Source organism: Pinus tabuliformis, chromosome 2_1, assembly GCF_031772625.1.
Source record: "Pinus tabuliformis cultivar Carrire ecotype Pingquan chromosome 2_1, CPIR1, whole genome shotgun sequence".
In the NCBI taxonomy this organism is placed as follows: Eukaryota; Viridiplantae; Streptophyta; class Pinopsida; order Pinales; family Pinaceae; genus Pinus; species Pinus tabuliformis.
The window spans coordinates 768,498,909-768,524,300 of NC_142299.1; positions in this window are offsets into that span (position 1 = coordinate 768,498,909).

Here is a 25,392-nt window from a genome sequence, read left to right on the forward strand (position 1 = left end):
TTGCATTGCTTACAACACTAAGGAGCAAATACAGATACGGTTAGAAATTAGATTCAATTTTTAGAAATAAATTTGCTTTAGTAGAAGGGCGGTCATTTGAAACCGTGTCCTAAATTTATGTAATTAAGATTAATTAGTTAGCAGTATTTAAACCCTTCTCAGGCATTTGGAGAAGGGTCCGGAAATTTGTCAAAAAACTTGTCCTCAGAACATGCACTTTTGCACCCTCGGAGGGGGTTTTTGGTGAATGGATGGATCGATATTTATCAATGTTTGCATTTAATGTCTGCTATTAATGTTGCACTTTTGTACTCTTAGTAGATGTTAGAACAAGTAGAGATAAATCGTTATTGCTTGAAGTTTATGAGTGGAACCAGTCATAAATGGTACTTTTATCTCTTGACCAGTTTCTGTTCATATTCTTAAAGTGATATGCAGTTTTCAGTTGTTTATATGTTAATGCATGAATGTGTGGGTTACCATTTGGCACTTTTGTACGGTGGAGTCATTTATTTGTGCTTGATATATGAATAACTTATTATGCGATATGCTGTTCACAACTGTTTTGCTTAACTTCTTATGCAGAATGGTTTATCTTAATTGATTTCTATTCTTATGATAGCTAAATGATCTTTATTACCAGTTATTGTTTGAAATCTCTTTAGATTGCATAATAGAAGAAATACACCCTGGGTTAGCGTAGATTAGATGTGTTGTTTTTTATTAGATTACAATAGCATAGAGTTAGTTTAGAAGTTTGAATTAAATTAGGTTAAAATACTCCTAGATCAGCACCATCCAACTCTACACACACACACACCCCTTAGATTGGGAAACTGGTCCCATTATCCCCAGTCGGACCCGCTATACCAAACGGATAAGGAGCTACCAACCAAGGTCCGGACCGGGTGGGTATCCCCCTTGTTGTCGACCCAATTTTCAGGGCTTCAACATATTTGGCGCTAGAAGGAGGGCTCGAACTATGAATGGCACCTAAATCAAAATCTAAATACCATTCTGAGAGTAAATCGCCCTCATCAACTCCCCCGACTTCCCCAGTACGTTTAAATCTAGAGTCAGAAGTCGCTCGAGTATCAACCGCTGCTACATACCCTAATATTTCAGACCAATTTATCATTGAACCCCCTGAAGTTCAAACTCTCATCGCAAACTCCAGCGATTTTCTATTTTTACTCAGAGGTCTGATAAATCTCAAAGCAGTGTGACTTCGCAGTACAATCCTGCTCATCCTCTGACCATATTAAAGAGTGAAAAATTTGGCATCCAGCCAACTGAATTCCCTCTCCCCACCAAGAAAAGAGCAAGGAAAACACCACCAGAGTCTGACAGTGAGAATCTTTCATCTACGTCGTCCATTTCAACTCCCTCACCACGAAGTCAGCCACCCACATCTTCATTCCAAACCACTCATCCATCTTCCACAACCCCTCCTCTTCAATCATCAAAGATCATAATATCTTCATCTTCCCAGCATCAGGGATCATCCTCTGCATTTTCATTTACTAGCAGCTCAACGATGGCCCAATCTCCATGGAACAATCCTGGGGCAGTTTTAATGCCTCCACTCCTGAGCCCAATATCGGCCCATCCTCAGAAATGGCTACCCAAATTCAATCCAGAAGCAGGCATGCTAGCTGAAGATCATATCAATAATTTCATGCTTTCTGTTAATCTCAACGGAGTTACCAACGAGGATGCTGTCGTCCGGCTTTTTCCCTACACAATGCAAGGGACAGCCGGGTCATGGTACTTTTCATTACCTTCCGAGTCTATCACAAGTTGGGACATTTTTCAAAGTCAATTCCTTACCAATTTTGGTGATGACAGATCAACAACGACGTTAATAAATGACCTATCCAATCTTAAAGCCGAGGCTAGAGAACCCATCAAAGATTTTAATTTACGGTTCAATAAAATCCTCAACAAAATTCCTACTGCTTCCCAGCCCAGCGAAGAAGTGAGATGTGAATGGTATATTACGGCCTTACCATCGAACTTGGCAATCTTCGTGGATAGGGCAAATAAGACAACCTTAGTGGAAAACTTGACAGAGGCGATAGCAGTAGAGAAACACGTAGTAGCCCTGGAAAAAAGATCTGCGATAGAGGAATGCAAATCTAAGAAAGTCTCCTACAAGGAAGACCCCAAGAAGAAACAATCGAAAGATCCTTTCGATTTAGAAGGATTACAAAAAGTGTTAAAAACCATGTCCAATGAGATGATTGACATAAAAAAGCAAGTAGCAGAAACTTCTTCGAGAAAGCCATACAGAGCTTTTAAAAGAAATCCTTCAATGGAGGTGAAACCGCCCAACGCTATCTCAAACGTCGAATCCGAAGAAGAAGAGGAAGAAGAGAATGCCACTGAAGGGCAGACTGATCACGAAGAAGTTGTGGAACTACAAGGAATGTGGGGTTTCATCCTCCCACAAGAAGAAGATCAAGAAGCATTTCCGGTTAGCACACGAAGCAAAAATCAACTTGATCCTCCCAAAACTACCCCTGAGCAGAAAGGCGCAAGCCCTGCAACAAAAGATAAAGTCGCAACAAAGAAAACAACCGCTAAAGCGACTCAATCTAGCCCAGTCCAATCAGATCAAACACCTCCATCAAGAACACTGATTGTGTCGGATGAAATGGAGTACAACATTATTGATGACATGAAAAAGACTAGGACTAATATCACTCTTTATGAGTTGAGCAAATTGAAGCATCAACAGAAAATAATGATGAAAGAATTACATGCCGTGCCTACTACATCTTTGCCTACAGCTGTAGCTTCCCACAACACGGGAAGACCTCCAACCAACACGATCAATAAGGTTGACCCAAATGACATCGCCTTGATTGGAGGAAGATCAAGGTCTCACACTCCCCCTTTTCTTCTCACTTATGAAATTTTCAACAAAAACGTGCACAATTGTTTGGTAGATTCTGGTGCTTCAACGAATATTTTACCCAGATCAATATGTGCCAAGTTGAATGTTCAACAACAAAAATCCGCAGTGCGCATGGTTCAGCTTGATCGATCCCAAGTCGAAGTGATTAGTGAACTTAATCAAGTGACCATAAGATTGTCGTCTAACCCGAAGGTATGTCAGGTTATTGACATTCTAGTAGCTGATAGCCCTGAATTCTATGGCTTAATTCTTAGCAGGGATTGGTCCGAAAAACTCCATGGATACTTCTCAACCGACTGGTCGCACATGTGGTTACCCTACAATGGTAAACCGAATCAAATAAAGGTTGAACGAGAGTTACACTAGAAGTACATAGTGACGGAATTGGAGGGAGAAAATGAAGCAATAGCATACAATAGCAGTATCATAGGAAATTACTCGGTAGATTCTTTCCTTGGCAATTTCAATGCTCATACCTCACCTTAGAAAATTCAGTTTTGTCCCAAGTCGAAAATTTTTCCCAAACTGATAATTCGAAGTGTGTTAATTTTTTAGATAACCCTGTAAATACATCTTTGTTTTGGAAATTATATTTTGATGGCTCTAAATCTAACGAGGGAGCAGGAGCAGGATGCGTTCTGATTAGCCCAGACGGAAATAAGACCATGCTTACGTGCAGACTTGAATTCGATTGCACAAACAATACAGCGGAATACGAGGCCTTGGTGCAAGGCCTATACAAAGCAATCGGGTTGAACGTTAAGTACCTTCAAGTCTTCGGAGACTCTGAGATTGTCGTCAAACAGGTACGTAACACCATACATTGCCTATCAGGTCATTTGAAGCACTATCAATCTTTAGTACAAGATCTGACTGCACATTTCATAGCATTCAATATTTCGTCAATCCCAAGACTCCAAAATGCGAGCGTAGACCTGTTAGCTAACGTAGCCTCTAGACTTATTCCCTCCGAAGATTTTAGTCCAGATAGGTTCTCAATAGAATTAATTTTTAGACCGTCCATCCCTGACAACATTACAAACTGGAGAGTATTCAATGACAATCCAGACATTGTAAATTTCCTCACTTCTGAAGGATCCTACTCAAATCAAATAATTGACAAAGACCATCACGATCACCAAATACAACAAAATAGCACTGATAATGCTATACCTAAGTCGGTGGTTAAGTTAGAAGATTTATATGATTTGAGAAGTCAGTTTAAGAGGTCTACGAATTCTAAACTTTACAGTTCGACTCTGAACTATGATTTAGTAAACCTAGGAACCGATGAGAAACCACAAAACGTTAATCTAGGCCACGGCCTGGCCCCTGAAGAAAAATTAGCATATATCTGTCTTTTGAGACAATACAGACATGTTTTTGCCTGGAACTACGATGAGATGAAGACATATGACACTTCTATCATTCAACACACTATCCCTATGATTGACAATGAAAAACCTGTCCAACAGAAACTCAGAAAAATCGACCCCAATTTAGAAAATCAGATAAAGACTGAGCTAAATAAGTTATTGAGAGCCATAATAATCTTCCCCGTCAGACATTCCAAATGGGTCTCCAATATGGTACCCGTTAGAAAGAAAAATGGAGATATTAGAATTTGTATTGATTTCCGGAATCTCAACAAAGCCTGTCAAAAAGACAATTTTCCCCTCCCACCTATGGAGCAATATTACAGGCAGTAGCAGGCTCAGAATTAATGTCTTTTTTGGATGGATTTTCAGGATACAATCAAGTGCTGGTACATCCCGATGATCAGTTAAAAACCACATTCCGAACTAAATGGGGCACATACGCATATCGGAAGATGCCATTTGGTTTGATCAATGCCGGCGCTACATTTCAGAGAGCCATGGACATCGCATTCAAAGGTTTAGTCAATAAATCTGTAGTGATTTACCTGGATGATATAACAGTGTACTCTAAGAAGCGAAGCGACCATCTCAAAGACTTGAAACAAATCTTTCAACGATGTTTAAGGTATGGGATTTCACTTAACCCAAAGAAATCTTTTTTCGCATTAAGTGAAGGAGAACTTCTAGGATTCATAGTGTCAAAATCTGGTATTCACATTGAACCTAACAGAATCAAAGAAATTTCTAAAATATCCATGCCTCATAACAAAAAATCCATGCAATCTTTCCTTGGTCAAATCAATTTTGTGAAGAGATTTGTCCCAGATTTCTCACGTATTCTTTCTCCTTTGCAAAATATGTTCAAAAAGAATTCAAATTTTAAATGGGGTCAAGATGAGCATGAAGCATTCAACTTGATCAAACAAGCCATCATTAACGCTCCATCTTTAGCGACCCCGAATTTTTCAGAATATTTTATCTTATACACGTTTGCCTCAGAGAAATCTTATGCCGCGATTCTAACTCAAGCAAATCAAGAGAAAGCAGAAGCTCCAATCGCATTTTTTAGCTCAAATTTACAAGGTGCTGAACTCAACTATTCAGACGTGGAGAAACAGGCATATGCTGTTTTCAAAGCGATCAAATATTTCAGACCTTTCTTACTTAAAGCCCATACTAAGGTCATAGTACCGTTTCCAGCGGTAAGAAACCTTCTGATACAGAAGGATGTGGGCGAAAAAAGAGCAAATTGGATCACCGCTTTACAAGAATACGATCTTGAGATCAAACCAGCAAACATTGTAAGAGGCCAAGGCTTCTGCAAAATGTTGGCTGGAGCATCGCAAATTCCTGAGAATTCATCTGAAGAGGTACATACGTATGAGGTAAGCCTAAACGATGCAGAATCATTATATGCTGACACCATTTATTATCTTAAGAATGGGTATGCTCCATCACACCTAGATCACACCAAGAAAAGAGCTCTGAGGTTGAAAGCTAAACAATACCAGCTCATAAATGATGTTCTGTTTAAAAGGAATTACGATTCTGTGCTTCTTAGGTGTCTTGAGAAAACTGAAGCCGAAAAGGTTTTGCAGGAACTCCACGATGGACCAGCAGGCGGACACTATGCTAGAGATGCTACTGCACATAAAATCTTACGTGCAGGATATTATTGGCCCACGCTGTTCAAAAACTCACACAGTCACGTGAGGAAATGCCAAGTCTGCCAGACTGCTGCAGGGAAACAAAAGAAACCGTCCATGCCACTACAGCTGGTAAACATCGAGCAACCATTCAGCCAGTGGGGCTTGGACATAATAGGTGAGATCGTTCCTCACTCTTCTAAGCAGCATAGGTACATCCTAATGGAAACATATTATTTTACTAAATGGGTAGAAGCAGTTCCTCTGAAGACAGCCAATTCTGAAAACATTATTGAATTCATAGATCAATTTATAATCACTAGGTTTGGATTGCCAACGGCCTTAATGTTTGATAATGTTTCATACTTTTCTGGAAATACAATGACTGAGTTTGCACTTAAAAGACGGTTCAAACTGAAATATTCGGCCAACTACTATCCGCAAGGTAATGGATTGGTTGAATCAACAAACAAAAACCTGATTAGGATTATTAAAAGAACAGTCGATCAAAACCAAAAGAATTGGCACAAAGCGTTGGTAAATGCTTTATGGGCAGATAGAATAACGAAGAAATCTTCAATCGGCACTTCTCCCTTTAATTTAGTTTATGGGAAAGAAGTGGTTCTTCCAACTCACTTAGTCATTCCCTCTTTGTCTTTAGTACAACACATCGATGAGGTATCTACCTCCTCCATACAACTAAGACAAATGGAAATAATCAAATTAGAAGAACGACGACAACAAGCTAAGAAAACCCATGCTCATCACCAAGCGTTGATAAAATCCTCTTTTGACTCAAGCATAATAACCAGAAAAAATTTTCAGATGTGAGATTTAGTTCTGAAATGGGATAAGGCTCATGAAGAAAAGGGCAAACATACGAAATTTCAGAAACTGTGGCTTGGTCCTTTTCAGATTGTAGAAGTCATAGGCCCATCGACGTTTATGTTGCAGGATTTAGCAGGTAGAAGAGATTCTTTGCCTGTTAATGGACAGATTCTTCAAATGTATTTTCCATAGAAGATCACTCTTCTATTTTTGTAGGATAGTTTTAGTTTTATTTGTTTTTCTCTTTCTTATAAATAAAACAAGTTGTAGATGGTCACTAAAAGGGTTCATGAAAAAGACACCAATTCTCTATCAGATTTTGAGCTTTTCGCTTGTACAAGTAGCAAAATTTTTTGAAAAATCTGATTTTTATTATTGACAGGTAGAGTTAATTTTAGCCTAGACATGATGCTAGTTTCAACTTCAAAAATTTGATGAAAGCAACCTTTGGTAAAAAATTGTTTTATATCAGCACAATGAAAGGTATCAATAATAAAATAAATATTCTCTGTAAAGTTGTTGTTTTCAAAACTCTATTATTGTCGTCCAGAGCTTTCTTAAGGAAAAACAATGACTTCCTCCCTGCTAAAGGAAATTGCAGCATTCAGAGGAACAATCCGAGAAAAAACTATATCTCAAATAATAAGGGGTCTCATCACGAGCCGGCTTATCATGATCACAGATATTATAACTTGCTGACTTTGCCAAATACCTCTACCAAAACAGGGCAACGACTCAAGATTGTTGCAATCAAAAGACAAGGGGTCTCATCACGAGCCAGCTTGTTCAGCAAAAGTGTAAATCAAGTGAATGACTGTGTCATAATTTGGCCATCAAACCAAGACATTGTTCTTTAGAGAATAAAAAAGGAAAAAGTGTCAAAAGGGGTTTTCCTCTGAAATGTTGTAAATAACCTCAAGCAGGATAAAGGATCATTGCTGGGTAACAGGTAACCCTGTCGACGCTATGGACGCTTGCGGGCAGCAGAGGCTCTACCTACGACAAATGAGCATATTTTAAAAAGCCAGCATGCAAAGAAGACCTTATTTTATCTTTAAAAGACCAAGTAGTGTCTGGTGTGAATGCAAGAACTAAGCCTGAGGAAACAAACGATTGGAATATGAAAAGGTTGAGATGAAGTATCAGTGCTCGGATAAGGCGTAATATACTCTATCTGTCCATAACAAAATTTAGACATATGAAAATTTTTCTGCTTCAGAAGTTAGAATTCAATAGAAAAACAGAGATAACTAGTTCTTCACAGTGAATCGCCATTGTTGTGGTCACCAACAACCCCCCCTCTTTGATTGCTATTAGCAATAACACCAAGCAAATGGGGACCCTTAACAAAAATCCAAAAAAAACTTTTTATCAAAATTTTTGTATTTTGACTCCCTAAAGCTATATCGCATTGCGAGAAGAGAGTGAAATGTTTTCCTATGCGCATAATAAGCTGCGAAGAAGCGACGCGAAATTCATCGCATCGCTTATATTGTGAAACTCTCTTAAATAAAAAGCTTAAGGAATCACCGACTGCCGATATGCGACGTCGCATATCGCAGCATCGCATAAGCAGCACACAATGATTGGAGGATTAAGTGCGATCTGCGATATCGCGATCTGCGATATTGCGATCTGCGATATTGCGATCTGCGATGAATGCGATCATCAATTCCTGCGATAACACATCTTAAATGATGCAATCCTCGACACTGCGATGCGAGTCGCAGAAATCACTCATCGCAAAATTTCCTCGACACAACGTTCAAGGAAAGCTATCTGCAGACCGAAATTGGGCGCGCGCCTTAAAAAGAAATTAATGATTGTACGCCAAAGTATCCGAGAAGGATTGTGTTGTGTTTTTCGAAGATTCAGTTCATTATGAGTGTCATGATTATGCATTCATTAGAGCTTAAAGCTTTCATGTCAATCTTTTCGTCATTACTCTTTTCCTTTGCGTGAACTGTAAGACAGCAACTAATATAAATCAATGTATAGGAAACATCTAAGGAAAAGGGGAAAGCGTCAATACTCGGAGAACAGAGAAGAGATGCCTTCGCAAACGGATGCCGCATGCAGCAGGACCGCGGATTCCAAAGTATCACTCAATAGATACTGATGGAAATAGACTATCCAAGACTCAGAGTCAAAGGCGCACAAAAGCAACATGTTTACAAAAGATCCTGAAGCTTAGACTGGGTAAAGCAAAAAGAAAAACGCTAAAGAGGGAAAACGCACCGGAAAATCCTGGAACAAAGAACGGAAGCAGTTTTCAATATAGAAAATTGTTCAGAGAGCAAAGTCCCTAACTTGTTCAGTCATTCGCAAGGCCGGAAGTCGAAATAGCAACAACACAATCAGTTTGAGAGAAATTTGGGTTATTACCAAGTATACACACAGCGAATACACCAAGCCAGAGGAAAATATCTTCCAGTTTGTCAGAAAGCAGTGCCAGCACTTGTTATTTCTATTTTCGTAACTCAAACGAAAGGAGAAGAAAAACAGCCGACTCTTCCCATGCGAATGTTGCATTGCTTACAGCACTAAGGAGCAAATACAGAAACGGTTAGAAATTAGATTCAATTTTTAGAAATAAATTTGCTTTAGTAGAAGGGCGGTCATTTGAAACCGTGTCCTAAATTTATGTAATTAAGATTAATTAGTTAGCAGTATTTAAACCCTTCTCAGGCATTTGGAGAAGGGTCCGGAAATTTGTCAAAAAACTTGTCCTCAGAACATGCACTTTTGCACCCTTAGAGAAGGTTTTTGGTGAATGGATGGATCGAGATTTATCAATGTTTGCATTTAATGTCTACTACTGATGTTGCACTTTTGTACTCTTAGTAGATGTTAGAACAAGTAGAGATAAATCGTTATTTCTTGAAGTTTATGAGTGGAACCAGTCATAAATGGTACTTTTATCTCTTGACCAGTTTCTGTTCATATTCTTAAAGTGATATGCAGTTTTCAGTTGTTTATATGTTAATGCATGAATGTGTGGGTTACCATTTGGCACTTCTGTACGGTGGAGTCATTTATTTGTGCTTGATATATGAATAACTTATTATGCGATATGTTGTTCACAACTGTTTTGCTTAACTTCTTATGCAGAATGGTTTATCTTAATTGATTTCTATTCTTATGATAGTTGAATGATCTTTATTACCAGTTATTGTTTGAAATCTCTTTAGATCACATAATAGAAGAAATACACCCCGGGTTAGCGTAGATTAGATGTGTTGTTTTTTATTAGATTACAATAGCATAGAGTTAGTTTAGAAGTTTGAATTAAATTAGGCTAAAATACTCCTAGATCAGCACCATCCAACTCTACACACACACACACCCCTTAGATTGGGAAATTGGTCCCATTATCCCCAGTCAGACCTGCTATACCAAACGGATAAGGAGCTGCCAACCAAGGTCCGAACCGGGTGGGTATCCCCCTTGTTGTCGACCTGATTTTCGGGGCTTCAACAGATCCCAAAACCAAGACTATCAGATTGATTTTTCATTATGTTCCTTTCAATGTTAAAATACATATATATACATGATGAGGCATCCATAAACCCCAATCCATTAACCATGGATTAGAACATAACGATAGTTCCCTTGACCAGATCTACAAAATACCATGGAAATAAACCATGTGTGAAATCCATGCACAAAACCATAGGTAGGTCTGCCCACCTAATATAGGGTCCAAAAAAATTTCCCCAGCGCACTGCCACGGATCCCTTGCAGGGGTTCTACAGCCACCCTCCCCCAACGTGTGGTAGTCGTGGAAAGAATATGACACAACCCAACACTCCCTTCACTAGGAAATTATTCTTAGTAAATTTATCATCATATATATTCTCATTAAATTTATAACCAGTAGAAATAGATGAATACACATCTACAAGTATCCAAGGGTAGCATACAAGGTCATACATGTACATGGTTTAAATATATGTCTAGCACAGATACTCTGCCACACATATACTAGAGTACCATGCAATAGAATGTTGTTAGCCATACAATACTCCAGATCTATAAAAACATACTCCACATAATAAATCCCACAAGAAAAATAGTTAGTCAAAATAAAAACTTAGTTAATAGCCTTTGCCTCTTCGAAATGCATTGGTTCTTTTCTCTTTCCATAAGTTATCTCAAAACTCTGCTACAGGTACCTATGATCACTATGAACCTATCAATACAAAAAATGTGGCAGTTTTATCTTCATATGCACTCACACTTCAAAACTAAGCCGTCAAACATCTCTTGATCGCACCCCCACCTCAAACTATGCACATTATGACCATTTGTCTATATATTTAGTGCAAAAATTTCATATATACTTTGCAACCGAACCTTGATCAATGTATATTATTCTTCAACCATTATTTTGTACATATTATTTTATGTTTACAAACTTCATCACACTCCCAGCAATCACACACTCTCTACAAACTTCCAATCACACTGTTTAGTTTTGCACACTTTTCATCACTCTCCAACTATGCATTGGCTCCCCACTAGTGAGTCCATTCACTTGAAAATCACTCAATTGAATTTTATCACATGTGCACTATTGAATTACTCAGTCAAAACACACATTAATCTTGCTCAATTTATGCTTCATATATTCAATGCTCAATACAGATTTGATCAATTATCTGTCCATTCACTCTCCCTTATGCACACTCCATTCTTTAGGCTATGTGCATTAGTGTATACTCTTTCTATCTACATTCTATAACAATCAAACATTCTCTAACCTTAGCCATGATCCAATACAAATGTTATTTAAACTTGGATCTCAACAAAGCAAATGAAACCCCTTACAACTTTGGACATGATCTATGATAATTTGTTACCAGATCATCACGCAACTAAGCCACCATTTCATAGTGAATAAATCATTATGTTCAAACCTTAGAAAACAAAGAAAGCTAACCAATTTGATGACCAGATTCGTACACCAATGCTCAGACTTGACCAACATATATAGATTCATTTGGAGCAATTCTATCGCTACTCAATACATACAAGAACCATATCAATGATCACTATATTAGAAACACGCTCCAATGATTGAATTATTGACCATATCGATGTCATTAATGCAACATTCAATGGCTAAATGCATTCACACCTTTCACTAGAGACTGGATCAATGAAAATGTTATAGGCCACCTCATTCAAACCTTCCACAATTTACCTTGGGAAAATACTCAGGTTTGTTCTCGTAGTATTTCATTTTTAGTACCTACATGAATGGAAATAGGTTATGCATGTTGAATCTAGGCTGAAAACACATATTTTCCAAATTAAATATGGTTTTCCAAAGTTACATCTACAATTTCTTCTCCATGAAGCAACATTGGTACACTTAATGAGGGAAACCACAAAATATATCACTTGTATCTGAAACCTTTTGCAACATCACATCCTCAGGCACCTCTATAGTAATTGTAAACCTATAGAACATTAGCATAATCATCTAGAGCACCAATAACACTCTTTGACACTTTGACATTAATGGAAACACAACTATCTGACCAGATGATTCTCTCCTAGAGTTGAAATCAATACTAACACCATGCTTCCAACATTATCCCCATTTGGTATTGATGTCAAGCTATAGCCAAAAATACCAAATTGACTTCATTCATCTCCAACCCACTAGACTCACTCTTTTCTAGTGTTTGTATCACTCTGCCCCTTTGACATCAATGGAAAAGGGTGATCTTTCTTCACCGAGATGTCATGGCAACACCTTTGAATATACCATGCTAATATTATAGATAAAGATGATTCCAAATCATTCATTGATGAATTCGGATCAGCTCCAACATCACTGTGAAATAGATAATAAAAACAAGGAAATCTTCTACCACATGCCAACTAACAAGCCTCTAGCCAACACCATGATTTCATCTTTGCTAAAAAAGATGGCCTTGGACATATGCTAGGTTTACAAATAAATATTCATTATACTATATATTCCTTTTACCATTTCCTTTTCCTCCTTTCCATGTGTAAGAGGAAACATCAACTGAGTAATGACTCCAAGTCTAAATGATGAACTTGACATATAAGGATTTATAGCGTGAACATATGGCTACATCATGAAGTACAAGATTATATCAATGACTCCAATAGTTCATACATGGCTTCCACAATACTCAAGACTATTTCTCCTATGAATATTTGACACTAAGACCACTTCAACCAAAAACCAACTATAAAAGAAAAAATGATACATGGTTGTATAATGCACTCAAAATTTCTTACATGACAGGTTGAAATGATTTACTACTATGTAACCAAATCACATGTGACTCTCTCCTCTCCTATGCATGAAAAGTACATTCTCAACTTTCCAAACGATAAGGAAATCAAGATACATGGCTTCATGAGTGAAAGAACAAGGTAATATATGACAACCCAAGCATAGCTAAAGTATAACTCATCTCTACAATGCATGCTTGACATGGCTCACTTTCCTAGACATGAATGAAATAATATTCTCTTTTATGCATTCCTAAGACCAATATGACTCAACCAATGACCAAAATGATCAAATAATATTGATATAGGGCTACCACAATGCACACAAGATTTATTTACAAAGTTGATATTAATGCCAAAGCAAGTGACTCACTCTCCCTTTCACACAGGAATGAAAAAAACCTTTGTTTATGCATGCAAGTGACACATGAATATCTTTGATTCATGATCAATACAATGATAGCACAACCAAATAGACCGAGGGATGAAAGAAATAATGACACAAGGCTAGATATTGCACTCATATATGATTACATGGCTAATATAAGTCTTCCTTTCAATGTATGCATGAAGTAACCCATACTAGGGTTATTCAACCATATCAATAGGTAAATGTCATGAAAAGTACAACAAGGTTGATACAACATGCCTTTTCACTCATGAATACAATATGAAGTTTCTACAAAAAAATGAGTGAATAATAGATGACAAGTACAGGAGAGTTGAAACCCTAGAACCATGTAAGTATATCTCCCCCTAATCTCATTATACCTCGAATAGGTAGGTTGATCCTGTAGACATGACCATGCATGAGGACTCTCATACACAACACATTTTTTCTGCTACTAACAACCATCAACTCATCATGTTGCTAACGTTCGTCCATATGCTCCCCCTGAGACCAACAAGACCTTTGATGCGTTATTGCAGTCATTTCTAAATATGCATTTGGTAACTATGGACTATAGATGGGGCTCATATTTCTACTTCACAGGTTACTTCTCCTTCTTAATCACCCACACTATAGTAGGTTGTTCCTTGACATGTGCAATATCCTCTTGTTTTGCGCTAGATGATTATGCTTTAGTAGATCCTTTTGTGGGATCTCCCTTAAGGAAATGAAAAATGGATAGTCTATATCCATGTGACCATAATTATGACATTCATAACATATAAAATGACCAAGATATGTGGCTATACATTCAAATACTATAGTAACCATGCCATATCTTTGCTTCACATATAGTTTTCCTCTACCACGTGGACCTGATCTGCATTTAATCATCTTGTGGCCAGAATGTTAGAAACAATACAATGACAATAAAATGAATTATTATACCTGATGATTTGTTCTCTCCTTGGCTTCCCATACTACTTATGAGATATGAACAAGGTACTTATATATCTTGCTCCAAAATTTACATAGTGCAAGTAGTTGTAACACTCTATATCGTCCATCAAAGGAGAAAAGGGGTTTTTTTCTCCTTTGAAACCTACCAACTCAACTATAGGAGTGAATGATATTCCAGTCATGTTTTCCTCTCTAGGTACTCTTCTTAGCTATTTTATTTTCTTATTTTTTATTCCTTGTTGATGCACTTGTTGTTGCTATTACCTATTACAGGCTTCTTAGGTTTTTCATTGTTATTTTTGTATGCATGTGAGCTAAAATCTCCCTTATGAAAACCAAAAAAAAAAACTATTCACTAGAGATCTCTAGCTAGTAAGAAGTTTTTCCAAAGCCTTGGTGTTCTTATCCTACTTAAGCTAATTGTTCTTCTGTTATAGTTTCTTTCACACAAAGAAAAATTCAGCTTCAAGTTCTTCAACTCATCTCCCTGTATCTTTCAACTTATTCAAATTCACATCTTCGAATCTCTTTGATTCTTCCAACTAGATATTCAAAACATCAATCTCTGCTTTAAGGTCTGACTCCTTCTCATCACAAATATACAAAAGTTTTTCTTGATCTCTACACACAATTGTTAGTCTACTAACTTCAACAGATAATTTATTAATAACCACCAGGCTAACTCATACTCAAATTTGCGAAGCCTAATATCATCATCATCATTACTATGCAACTCAACATGAATATCATTAGATATATTTAACACATAACTCAAAAGTAATTCATATCTACATATAATTTCAGATCTAATGTGCTAGGGCATCTGGTTCTACTATGTCTTTATCTTCTAGCTTGTTCTGATGGTAAACTTTTATACTATTCGCACTGGGGGGATGAGACCCTCCCTTATTAACACCATTCTTCTTTCTCTCATTGCTATTATTATCTCCATCATTGTTTCCATATAACATCTACAATCAGTCCCAAATCTTCTTGGCATATTTCAAATCTATTATCTTCTTTAGATCAACATTATGGATATTCTCAAAGATCACACACCTTACTTGTGCATTATGTTGCAACACTTTAAATGGAATAGGATCATTTTTGCAACATTTATACACCAACTTCCAAACATTATATCAAAGAGCTAATAAATAAGATTTAACTTCTTCTTTCAATACCTAGTACTTTGCAACAATGAGGAAAAATACTCTTAGGGGATTCATCCTGATTTTTATTTTTATTTTTCACTTGGATTCACTTTCTAGCGGTTAAAGTACACTTGAGATCCCTGATATGATACCAATTTTTGGAAGCTTGATAATACTAAGAGGAGGGATGAACCATTATTGTGCTGATAAATTACTTTTTACAATTTTATTTCACATTAAATGGATCATCAATCTGTTAACCAAAAACGTGATGTAAACAACAATAACATGATCATACACATGAACAATAATCAACACGAGTAAAAGACAACCATGAGAAGAAACAAATAAAAAAACATATGAAGACACAAGATGTAAGGTGAAAATCCTTCTAGGAGAAAAACCACCATCCACTTTGCTCTACTTTATTCTTCTTCTTATTATAAAAACAATTCATTTACATATGCACTAGACATCATCACGTGCAAGCTACAAATTGATAATCGTTTGAGAAAATCTCACTCCATGCCACTACTCATTGGAAACCATCACTTCCAGAAATTTGCATGTCACCTCCTATTCGAACCCACTTCTCCTATGATTATGCAGGCCAACACCTGTTGGATTCCCGAACACCATGACCCTCAAGCCACCATTCCCAAGTTCTAAGGCCACTACCTAAAGGATGCTTCTACACCCTGAATTTGTAAGCCACCACTTGGTATCACGCAAGGCCCCAACTTTCGAGCTCATCTATCGACATGTTGATGGTGTTGGGCCCACCAACATTCAGGGGATCTCCCTAGAATGAAGTCCCAACTAGACCTCATACCATTTGGTGTAGGAGTCCTAACGAGTACGATGCCCTGGTTGCTATTTACCTAGATATTTTCCTTGTTGTTCAACATATGAGAGTGTTATTCTTGTATCTTCAAAAAGAGAGGTGAGTATGCCTGGTGAGTGCATAATGTAACTTCTGTCTAGGTTCTCTCACTGTAAATGGGGAGAGTAAAGTGAGCCTCTAAATGAGAGGTAGTAGTACCATCTAAGAAGAGACACACGCGAAACATAAATTGTTTGTCCATCATCCAGTGAAGTAGTCCATAGTGGATACGACAGTTGTTAAAACTGAAGTGTAAGGGAAAACGCGTACACCATCCAACAGAGTAAGTACTAAAACAACCAAAGTAGTTCAACTATCTTAGTATAGGTTAACGAAACATGCATTACAAATGTTTAAAGAGTAGTCTTAAAAACATCTACAAAACATTCTTAAAAATGTGTTGGCCTTAATAGGCTTCTGAATTAAGAAAAAGTCCCAAGACATATGTGTACAAAATAAAACACTAGTCCAAGTAGTGGAACACTGGAGCCACTCCTCGCTCCTCAAAGAACAGACTGAAAAATATCAAGGCTATGTGGGAGGAGACAAGGTGAAAATTCCTTGGTCATGCAATGGAATGGGTATATATAATGAAGGGCGATGCTTGACACTTGTGACTCCTGGACTACCCTCATGACCGTTCAACTTCCTATGACTTTTCAACTAACATGACTCTTCAACTTCCTAAGTGTGTCCACTGGAATTTCACTATACATTACATTCAATTACAAAAGATATCTCCCATAGTGGTGATGTGCCCTCGACAACTCATTACACAACTTGACATGACACTACTAACATGTACTGGCTGGCTATGGTGGCCATGTCAAGCTGCTTTGCTACTAAGTGATGGATGTACTCTTGGGTGTGCTTCGTCTTCTTGTCTGCATGGCTTGATTCTATGGGGTATTCAATGCTATTTGTCTTGTAAGATGGTTCCATGCATGTGTTCCTTTCGGTTGTTGTTTGATGTGTTTCTTTCGTCTATCCAACTGCAAGTAAGTCTTCTAGCATGTGCACTTCTTCTTCATCTCATTCGTCATCTCACCATAATCTATCTGTGTACCTGTTCTTTCAATTGTCTCATGACGTGACAACATCAAATCCAAAACCTCCTAGTCTAACATGATGCATTGTTTTCTGTGTTCCGGTCCTAGGATAGATGATAGACTGGGAAAAGGACCCAGTAACTGTGCAATGTGCAGTTCCAGGTGACAGTGAGGGGGGACTGGTTAATGAGACTGCAAAGAGTTCATCTCAGGCATCAACAAGGAATGCTAGGGCACAATTTTCAATTTCGGGGAAAACTGTGTAGAGGCCACTAGGAGGAAGGATTATGTAGTTGATGACACTAGTGGTAGCTACAAGGTGGGACCTTGAGAGACACCTTTGTGCAATTTCCAGAGGGAATACAAGGTAGGACAATAGAGGCACCATAAGGCAGTTCTGCGTAGTTTTTTAGAGCAGTGAGTCTCAGTTGAGGGAGGACACTAGGAATACACCTCTGCACATTTTTTGGGAGAAGTGCAGGCTCAGGTCTCTGTGCAATTCGGGGATCCAGCAAGTGGGAAGGATGATTTATAACAAATCTGGTGAAGTGCATAGTTCAGCTCGGGCTTGGAGGCAATTTCTCTACAGTACTAGGAAGGAAGAAATCTTTCTCACCTCTGGGATTGCATAGTGCAACTGACCTAGAGGAAAACCTCAAGCACTATGTACTTCTAGAAAGTAGAGAAGCAACACTGAGGGATGAGACTGTGCAGTGTAGCTTAGTTGGGGGTCTAGTGAAGTGGGGTTGTGCGGTCAAGATATTTTCAGGAAAATGGCTAAGTGTGAGAGGAAAGTGAAGTGAGTACTTGAAGTTGTGATCACACACTTATCATACTTCGACAACATGAAAAGACTAACCACTGAGACAACATAGCAAAGCATGACCCTCTATAGCTCTGTCTAGTGGTGAAAGTGACAAGTGCGACACTTGGGATAGACCTTTGGATTACCATGACGACACTTACACAATAGTGCTTAGAAATTTTTGTTTCATTGTGATGGGAGTTGACATATCTAAGGCAAACCAAACACACAAAGACAAACCTTCAAAATTACAAGAACAAGATTGCATGAATGACAAAGCAATCAACATGCTAAAAGATGACAGGTGATTAAGCAAGAGAAAGGGTGAAAAGACTCTGAAGGATCTCAAAAAATGAGCTTGAGTGTTTGCAACCATCAAATAAAAACTAATGAAGGCTCCAAAATTTGAGTGAAAGCCAAAATTTGGAGGGTGTTGTAGCCACTACAACTCTTGGCAACACACAAGTTGAATACCAGCTTTTCTATTTTGGTTCGTTATTTAGTGCAGGGCCTTGGTCCTTCATGGAGAATTGATTCATCATGTAGATTACTTTGGCTTCCCCACTTATGCCATGGACAAATGTGGTTCACCTTGTACTAACTCAGTTGAACACATCATCAGATTTACCCAGATCATAGTGTTTGGAATTGGGAAGAGTAGTTTGGCTCGCGATCTTAAGATTTTTAGACTATAGTTTTCCATCTTTGGTGTTGCTCTGATGTCAGTAGGCATGGAAAATACCCCGATAGAGTCATGCAGGAACACAAGCATTTCTCCACTACCAAGAAGCCTAGATAGTACCCGGTGGAGTTGCCTGCTTCACCTCTCTGCATTGGAAGCCTTTCTCTTCCTTCTCCTTTCTTATTTTTTAAAGAGAATTGTTCATAGGAACTTATTTATTTTTGAGGCAGAAGAGGTATCCCGAATTCTTGAGAGCAGGATAGGTTGTTCCTTTAGAGAAGCAGAGACATCTAATTCAAGTTTGCTTGTTTAGGTTTTCCCATTCTCTGTTTCTACTAGTTGGATAATCTTGAACACACCAAAAGAAGAAAATTGAGAATAGGCATGAGGTTTGCCAAACTTGACACAAGTTCATGGTTTGATGAAAACTCTCCTTATAGATGGATCATATTTTCTATCAAGATTTCATCAGCCAAAAGTTACAACCAAACACAAGGAATACAGACACATGACTAGCCAAGCACTGTAGCGCCATAAGACTCTCTGAACTTCAGCCACATACACATTCAGAAGCCAGAATGTAGTGCGACACAACACTTATTTTCAAATCAAAACCATAGAACACTAAGGAATACAAAACATCAAATAAAACAACACAACAAGAAATGAGAAGACTATGTACATATCACGAGGCGCAGCCCTAGATCATTGAAAGTAACAATTTCAGTCTTGCAATTGATAGAGAGAGTGTTAATATTCCTGTCAAGTGATTGAAGATGATACGTGTGTTGGCTAAGATTCTCTAGAACTATGAATGTACCAATCCATAGGGATTGAAAATTCATGTTCTAACCTTTGTCCTCGTGCGGTTTAACCCACTTTAAGACTAAGTCACCCACACTGCATCTATCACTCCTCGCAGACTTTTTTTCGAACGATCTCTTGTTATGGTTTTGGTGGAGTGTAAAATTTTATTTTTCTTTCATCCTTTCTTCCTATAGCTTGTGCATTGTGTCCATCCTACACTAAAATAACAAACAAGGTTTGCCTTGGGATTCTTAGGACAACTAGGGAGCTAGAAAGTAGATGCTCGGCGAGAGGATGGCTTCTTTTCCATATACCAAGAGGTAGGGGGAAGTAATAAGAGAAGTATTAGGTGTGAATCATTCATCCCATAGAGAATTCACCAAAGTGAAGTTCTAGTTTTTCCATTCAAAGTAAATGGTATTTTTGATGATGCAAATGACGTTCTTGTTTGTAGACTCATCAAGACCATTTCCCTATGGATAGTAATTAGCATAATTCTTCAACACAATACCATTTTGCAATGGAAATTCATAAATATTTTGATGAAGAAAAGCATGTTGCATGGTAGAAAACAAGTGATGTAGGAATGCCAAACCTGGAGATGATGTTCTTCTGTAGGAAGCTGATGACTTCCTAGTTGTTCACTTGTTTTAGTAGAACTGATTATGTCCAATGTGTGGATTAATTTGTAGTAGTCAAAATATAGAGGTGCTTCTTTTACAAATGCAGGAAAATTTCCGCATTGATATCCAATCCCCACTTTTGGAATGGTTCTTCAACTGCAACAGGTTGTTGACCTTAGGTTTCTTCAACGTGTCTCTGACAGCTCAGACACTTGTAGGCATAGGAATGTGCATCCTTGAATAATGTAGGCTAGCAGAAACCAACCCACATGACGTTTTGCATTGTTTTATTACCCACAAAGTATCCCTGACTGGTCTGTCATGGAGATCATGTAACACCTTTTCTAAATCATGTGCCTCTAGGCACCTGAGAAGTATACCATTGTGGTTCATTTTGTAAAGTAATCCATGCACCAACTTATAAGATAGAGCTTTGATTCATAGTGCCCTATTTTTCCACATGGAAAAATGAGAGGGCATGGTGCCATGCTATAGGTACTAGCGCACTTCTGTGTACCAAGAGGTTCTGTGTGAAGTGGGAAGGGTTCGCTCAACATTATAAATATCTATTTCTTGCTTTGAGCCTATGACCTCCTCTTCTTTCTCTTCCACATGCACTGCATCCATTGCTAGTCTGAAAATACCATGACACTTGATGGTGTGAATTGATTTGATGTCAAAATTGTACTCTTGTAGTTCTATCATCCAGTTTTCCTTCCTTTCACCTAGCTCTTGCTGAACAAGAGGTGTTGATTTGCTTCTACCGCCTTGTACACTACATATTCTTATCTTTCCATGGTGGGATAGTTGTATTTTGGTCCTTGCAGGCCTGCACTCATGAAGGAGATGGCTCATTTGTTGTTCAACTCATTCATCTAAGTGAGCACAGTAGCGAGTGAAGTGTTGGAAGCAAATGTATACAACAAGAAATATTTGTTGAAGTTTGGGATGTAAAACATAGGTGCTTCTGCTATAGCTTGCTCGATATAGGTGAATGCATCCTTTTCCTTCTTTCCCCAACTAAAGACTATGTCCTTCTTGATCATCTCTTGGGTGGGTTTGACAATCTGCGCATAATTAGAGATGAACTTTCTAAGGAAGTTTATCTTCCCCAAGAAATACTACATAGCTTTCTTGTTCATGGGGTAAGGAATTTGTGTTGTGGTTCAAACTTTGTTTGGATATATGTAGATCCCAATTTTAGCAATGATGTGTCCAATTAGGTTACCCTCAGACACTATCAAGATGCTCTTATTGGGATTAAAGGATATCCCACATTTTTGTCATTGCTCGAAATTTTTCCTAAGATGTCGCAGGTGGTCTGACCATTGTCTAGTGAGGACTCTCACATCATCGAGGTAGACCACTACTCTGTGTTTGATGAGGCCATGGAATGTGATTTCCATTACACGTTGAAATTTTGTGCCTGCGTTCACTAGCCCAAATAGCATTTTGTCGAAATCCAACGTACCCCACTTGGTACGGATCATTGTCTTCAGTCTGTTAGGCTCCGCTACTAGAACTTGTTTGTACCTTGAAAAGTTGTTAAGAAAAGAAAACATTTCTACTCCTAATACTTTCTACAGTATATGCTCCATGGATGGAACTTGGCAGTTTTCCTTGTGTGAGGCACAATTGAAATTACGAAAATCTACACACAGGCGGATCTCCCAAACTTCTTTCTAAATGGGTCTAAATTGGAAACCCATGTGGAATGTAAAACTTTGTAAATGATCCGAGCATCTAGAAACTTAGTTGGTTCTTTCTGTATGAGGGGCTCAAGTGAAGGATGAACTTTCCTTAGCTTCTTCTAAAAGGGCTTGGCCCCTTCCTTGATTGGAATGAAATGTTGGGTTATTCGTGTGTGATATGTATTTAGGTCATGATACATCCACATGAACACATCATGATACTTTCTGAAAAGGTGGATGAAAGCCTATCGTTCTTGTGATGTATAACATGTATCGAGATTTACTAACTCTGAATCCTTTTTCATTCCAAGATTAATTTGTTCATGCAACAAAGTAGAGCTATGGGTTTTGGTATTCATAGGTTCTTGAAAGTGGTTCTCCAAGTCATAGAGCTTCTCAAGTGATTCCACACCTTTAGGGATGAGGTTTCTTTTTCTTGCATTGGCTGCAATTTATAGAGACTATTTGTTCTTTTCCTGGTCTATCGTTGTGTCTTTGAAGACATCAGCATTAGCCATGAAATGCAATATCTATTGATCATCATAAAAAACACATAAATTAGTGATGTTTCTAGGTTAGATGGTTTATATAAAATCTATCCCTTAGTGGTGACATCCTAGTAGCTACATTTCCCAAGGCATCTACAGCTGCATTACGTATTCTTGGTACTGAAATAATATTGAAAGCTTGGGATTGAGAAATGGGTCATTGTACATCTTGTTGATAGCTCTTAAGATTGGTGACACACAATGTATAGCATTACGTACCTGACACACAATGATATCTGAGTCACCTACCACTTTTAGAATAGGAACATTGAGGTTGATGGCTTTTTGTAAGCCCAAGACGAGTGCTTCATACTTGGCAGTGTTGTTCGTGCACCAAAACTCCAAGAGGCTAGAGATTAAGTGTTTTCTCTCTAGTTGGTCTTTTAAAAAATAACTAGCACCAGATCCCTTCTTAGATCCATCAAAGTACATCGTCTATATGTCATATGTATAAGGACCACTTGTCGCACTAGCACTACTTTTACTACTATTACCACTGCACAAACTATTGTACAAGTTTCATTTTCGCCATTTGGGCATGGAAGGAGACCTAACTATGTGTATAGTCGGGTAGGGGATGGCTTTGAAATATAAAACTCCAACTATGTTTCCAGAAAGTAATTTCCAAAAATAAGTTTTCCAAAATCCAACAGTTCATTTTCTCCATTCAAGGGAGTCATATTTTGCTTCATGTGTCTCTCTGACAATACCTGGATCTAATTGTTTCTACCCTTGTATGGAAGCCATAGTTGTGACCAATCAGTAGAAAAGTATCCTTGCAACTTACTTGACCAGTATCTGCCCAGAAATATGATGTATGCTTTCAGGATGTACACAAAAAAAATGTTTATGCACTTATGAACTTGTTTGTCAAACAATAACCAGATGATTAGATCCCTAAGTTCACAAATGGCTAGTATGCATGTCCTGTCTAGTTGGATGATCTATGCACTCGTGTTACTCCATTGAGCATTGATCGTCGTAACAATGGAGAGGGATATGACATTGACTAACGTTCCTGAATTAACCAAATGGTTGTGAACATTGAAATTCATTATTTTAAATGATACCAAGAATGGTGGATAGCACGAGTTTACCTCCTACAAGCAGAGTGTGTTGAGAAAATATGAGTGTGTCAGGAGACTTACTGATCCCTTGTTGGAAGAGGTACCACTACCTATAGAGCTTTTCCCAAGTGCTTGCAGAAGAATGTCCCGCTGACTCGTGATTTTGGTTAACTCATATAGACATATGTTCACATGAGTCTTCTTCATATCTTCCACAATGTTATAATCCAAATAGGGGAAATTCACCAAGGTGTCCGAGGGTGGACTTGTGTTCATGGTGTCCGATGGACTGCTCTTGTCTTTATTGCTCACAGACGTACTGTTTGTTGTAGTTGTCCTCTTGTACCTGCCCTGATTTTTCTGTGTTTAGGTGACCGGTGGACCTACTATCCTTAGAATCTCTGGTCTTATTTTATCCCTCAGTATCTAAATCATATCGTGGCACCCTTGTCTTCTCAAGTTCTATTGGTTGTTTTGATTCAGGGTCGAACCGTCACTTGGAGGATCCTTCTTGGTGGTAGTCTTCTAGGCAGTTGAAGTGCATTGATACATGTTTACCACATGCCCAATACTTAGGGATTCATCATAGGTAGCAACTTCTTCTTCTTTGTGGTCAGACTCATCCTACTCATTAACCATGATTTTGTTAGAGGACAACGTAGCCATGGCGCTCAATGCATGATTTCATTATGGGAACATTATTTCTGAATCCTTTTTTTGATGAAACACACAGTGTGAATCTTTCACGAGTTGGTCAACTTTGAGCACTAAATTGGAGGACTGCACAGATTTCGTTGGCTGGCTACTGCTACTACTTGAAGCTATGTTCTTCTTCTACAAGTACTGGCAAGGACAGTTGCTCAAGGTTGTCTCGCTCTTCCATTGTTTAAGCTCAGAAACTTCAGTGGTTAGGGACTTTAGGAGACGAGTAAGGTTCTCAATGTCACTTCCTTCTTTTTCCTTAGCCTTACTCATAGAGGTGTGAGACCTCTTACCCATGTCTTTGGAATCCTTAGAGGATTCGTCATCTGGAACGAATCCAATACCACGTAGGTATTTCTCCACAACAATCACCTCTTCACAATTTTTGGTTATTGTTGGTTTAGCATCTCATTTGAAGAACTACGCAATACCAGTTGATAGTGAAGACTTGTAGTAGTCGATAGTGATGGAGTCATGATGCTTGGTGTATGCTGAAAACTTGTTCAGAATGTGGTTAAACCTCTAATTTAAATATTTGACTTTCTCTTTCTGCTCCATCTTAAGACTATCTAACTCCTTTAGAAACATGGCTAGGTTCTTATCTTCAACAAAATTTTCAAGGACAATTCTCTTGAACAAACCCTAGTTTTGGATGGAATTTGGTGGAAGGTTGTGGTACCATACAACTGCTCTCCCATCCAAGGTACATGGAAATATTCTACATGCAACGTTGTCATAACATACCTTGAGTGTCTCCATATGTAGGTAGAACGTGTTTAAGTGGTCTTCTACCTTCACTATCTTGTTAGGGTCATATTTCGTTAAAATCTTCTCCACATGTCTTAGCATCTTATACACGACACCTCAGAGTGCCAATGGGCCTTGATTCATCGATTCTATATTTTTCTCTACCATGTTGTCCTCTTCTTCGGAATTTCATGGTTCGTCCTCTGAATTTTTTGGTTCATCTTTGCCCCC